We start from the raw sequence: 4606 nt of genomic DNA on the forward strand, positions 1-4606 counted from the left end.
CTAAGCCAGCCGAGTAAAATTGACATCCTTAGTTAATATTTGTGTTCAAGATTTTTTTTTGTGGTGGTGGTAAATACGGATTAGGAAGGTGGTGACATTGCAGAAAAAGCACATAACCCGCGTGATCGCTACCTGATCGCTATCTTCATAACTAGCATGAATCATCAAAGAAAGCATTTTATTGTTTATATATACATCTCTCTTAACAATGAACAAATTGATCGCAAAAAGTAAGAACATTAACTAAATCATTGTAAATGTACATGTACGTTAAATAAAAGAAAAATATAATATGTATATATAGGTGGAAATATCCATGGAATGGGTTGCCGAGAATACAATGACGCTATGGATGAAGGCGAGGACGAAAATATTTTGGACATTCTACCAAAAGGTGGCAGCACAACAGTACACATGTTGCAAAACAGACATCAAAGAGATAAATGACAGCACTAACGTTTATTAAATATATTGTTACAAAAATATTCTATTCCATAATATCGAGTCAAGAAACCAAAGGAAACAAGATGCCGCAATGCAACTTGCCGTGCCTCAGAAGATGACCTTCAATGGTCAAATCTATGCGACTATTAAGCTCAGATAATGCAAAAATTCATAACAATCCTGCAAAATATACAAATTAATATAAATGCATTAATATACAACTTTAATAAGTTCTACTCAACTATCTGATGATTCATTCAGATACATGCACTATTAAATGCCATATGCAATTTGCATTAGTTTACATGTACATGTACAATATTCAGCTAATTAGCTGTACATTGTGTAATATCAAGTTTCTTCCTTGTTTCAATACACATGCATGCATTTTGTTTCCATCCTCTCGTGATATTTATAGTTCGTGCATTGCAAATCACATGGCTAACGGAAATTATTTTTATCATGGATGCAATGAAGTATCAATGTGTTCGTTTCATTTTTCTTCTTTGCAACATAACGTTCTGCGAAACTAACAACTGCACAAGGTAAGAAAAGGACAGACTTCAACATAATAATTTTAATATATGACTTTAAAATGATAGAGTATAATTAAACATTTCAAAAAAATGTAATAATATTCGGAAAGTTGCGTTATAAGACTGTTCATCTATTGTATTATAGGCATCAAAAACAATATTGTCAAGAAGATTGCATTTGGAGCGATCGGAACAGCAAATGCATGGGTCAGTGAATACGTGCATTTAAACGAAAGGATTAAAGGGGCACGGTCACGGTTTTGGTCACACCTTATTTTTCTCCTTTTATTGTTTACAATGCTTCTCTAATGTATTTCTAATGATCAACCAAAAGTTTAAAGTCAATCGTTGAGTTATAAACAAGATGCAGAACTCACAATACAAGGCTCTTGGCACATTTTTAAAATTACATTGGTACAATATTAGCGTAAAATTCTTTTTACAATGATTTTTTTATCTGCCTATTCGTTTTTAAGATATATTAACAATTCCTAGCGTTTGTCACAATTTTAAGTGTTAATATGGATTCTTTTCCCACATTCAAAAAGTATAACTAAAAACACAACAATATCAATTGTTAATTAATAACATTAAAATTGTTTATTGAAAGATTGTCAGATTGGTTACTATGGAATAAACTGTTCGAGGCCATGCAGATATCCAAATTATGGGAAAAATTGCCAACAAGACTGCTCTTATTGTAAGGAAGAAACGTGCAATTCGGCGTTTGGTTGCCCGACACCTGGTACAACGATGAGCATAGGTACACTAGAGCTACATGTACTGGATGGTATAGAAATATGCATAATATATACAATCTTAATTGTACATCACGAAGTATGCTATTTATTTTTTATTGTTATCGTTGGTACAATTGTTTAAAATAGATCAATTATACTAGAATTTTTTCGGAATAATTTGGATCTTTTCTTAAGATAAAAAGAAAATGCAAGGTGTTTCGAATAGGTGTGTATCAGTTCAACAATATGATGCATCTTTATGGTGAGAATCAGTCTGCTTTGCTGTGATTTTCAGGGAATCACCAAAATTTATCGAAATAATCTTATATAGTCAATTATAAGTAGATGTACAATATTAGATATAATTTAGTAGTAGAGTAAATAGTCACATATATTAAGGTCAACATCTAGTAAATGAAGGGTGCCTACAGGTTTATGAAATTTAAGATATAAACTCTTTTAATGATGCTTCATAATAATAGCTTTGTTTCATGGGGTGTACCGGGGCTTAATTTTTTGGTAAACACAATGAAAAATCATATTTTAAACAATCATTTTCTATAAAATATGACGCATAAAAGTAACAAATATCAGAGTTTTGTCCATTTTTGACTAATGAAATATATCTAGAATGCCTACAGTCTCTCCAAAAATGGCATTAAACAAGCTCATGACCTCCTCTTTAAAATGACGTCAAATAGAATATAGGTACTGGGATTACTTTTCCCGTGATTAAATATGCAATGTCAAATTATTGGGTTTTTTTTCTACATTATTCATTTAGAGCATACGGGAAAAATTCATCAAATTAATTATGACGTTCTAGCACCAAAAGGACCGTCTGGAATCATTTACTAGATCTTGACCTTAAGTAGTAAGTAGCCCATTAAGGTGGTATGGGACACTTCCATATTGTGACGTATTTCCGATCGAAACAAACGATAAAATCAAGTATAATTTTATGAACATTTTCTTCCCAAAAATTAATACCTAATAACATAGTGCAATGGGTTACAGCGCGAACCATGGATCTCTTAGTCATGAGTTCGAATCCCGACAAGGGTTTTATAATTTTCACCTTTCCAACAAATTTTAAAACATATTTTTTGTGAAATTCTAAACCGATGGAAGTATTTGGATTTTAATGTACTTTTATCCGCGTTAATCTCGACAGGTGTCCCATACCACCCTAGGAACACAACTCCACGTTAAACTGATATGGTGTGCGAACTTGAATCCGTGTAAAATCAGCTTTAAATGCGTGTTCATTCTCTTGCACTGTGAACTTATAAAATTTTCAAAGTAACCCAATAACTAACTTCTTTTTTGGTCGGAGTTTAACATCATTTTGCAAATAATATCGTAATAAAAGAAAAGTATGAAATCCGGAACATTCAAATAACTGAATGTAAAAACACAATATCTAGATGTATATTTGCAATTTTCCAGAAATTAGATATTAAATGACTTAATAACATTCGATTGTTAAAAGAGGACAATTTGAAATTATTAATACAATTTAAAAATGCAAATGCCTCAATAACATAAAAAATGATACCACATTTTTTAAAACGAAACACATTGTTCAAGTAAGCCTTATACTTACAAAGAACATCAAAATATAGATGTTTTTAGTTTTGGTTTTTTTTTTACTTTTAAGTAGACTGGTAAAAGAAAACATTACATTAATTTTCATAATCTTAGAAAACCTTACACCTATTTACAACATAAAAATGGTCTTTGGTGATAGAATCTATAGTATTGTCAATGGAATAACTTATTTTCATTAGACTTGTACGTTTTCTTATCGAAGTGTGTTTGCTAGCATGTAAATTCTGCCGTCCGTAGGTTCAATATTATCACAAAGTATGGAATATTGCTCTGTGGGTCTATGATTCGTTGAAATAGTGTGTTCTGTTACCACAGATCCAACATAGTGGGCGTTTTCTCTTAGATGTTTCGTGTAGAATCTTCTGTTTGTTATTGTTATAGTAATGAAAGCTGCAATCAGCACCACAACTCCAAATCCGATAGAAAAACCGATAATCATTGCAATATCTGAATCCGAACTCGTTTCCTCCTTGTCTTCTAGAAAAAAGGAAAGCTTTTTAATCTGACATTTTAAAATTAAAAGGAAAAAAAGCATTATTCTTGTTCTGTTGATTTCGGATATATATACAGGTTTTAAAGATTTCCTTCGGGGGAGGATTATGGAATCGTGCCTTCCTTGTTAGGCTTGAAAACGCGACCAAAGCAAGTGTTTGGAGAAACTTGAATAAAATATTCTTATTGTCATTTCCATGCTACGTTCCTACCATCACGATTCGCAGCGCTATTGAAATCGCGGTCTTAATTGTAGACTATTCGTAGTAATTGTTGTTAATCTCACTGGCTCTTGAGGTGTGTCGTTGCAATCATGGTAATCGTAGAAAACATGTTGACTGTATACCATCAAAACGATTATTTTTAATCGTTAATTTTCGTTACCATTGTATTAGATTGCATTGTATCGTTAGTTAGAGCAGCATTTCCTTTTTAATCGTGCTTCTAATTGAGGTGATCTGGATCAACCTAAGATGAGTAGAACAACACACTGCGCTATGTTCATATGCGATGTGTCAATATGACAATTCGTACGAGATAGGTATATCTTTCGGGGTCAATTTGTTGCTCAAATCGTTTTAATCTTCTATCATGATCGTGAAAACCTACAATCATTATTATGCTCTATCGAACCATTGCACTTTGCTCGTATAAAACGTATGGTAACGTTTACTAACGACCTGCACGTACACAAGCAGCCCAAATCGGAGGATTGTGTCGTGATGTTCGTATCAGATCGAAATCCTATCGGAAGTTCCATCTGAAAAATCATATCAGAACGAA

At 32.4% G+C, this 4606-nt stretch overlaps 1 long non-coding RNA gene across 1 annotated transcript; it reads left to right on the forward strand.

Annotated features, from left to right (window-relative positions):
* Positions 1-568: 568 nt before the first annotated feature.
* On the forward strand, positions 569-1760 carry LOC105334208 (uncharacterized). The gene is made up of 3 exons (XR_010709046.1): positions 569-989; positions 1126-1187; positions 1591-1760. It is a non-coding gene; the product is annotated as an uncharacterized lncRNA (long non-coding RNA).
* Positions 1761-4606: the final 2846 nt, after the last annotated feature.

This window comes from Magallana gigas, chromosome 9 (assembly GCF_963853765.1).
Source record: "Magallana gigas chromosome 9, xbMagGiga1.1, whole genome shotgun sequence".
Lineage (NCBI taxonomy): Eukaryota > Metazoa > Mollusca > Bivalvia > Ostreida > Ostreidae > Magallana > Magallana gigas.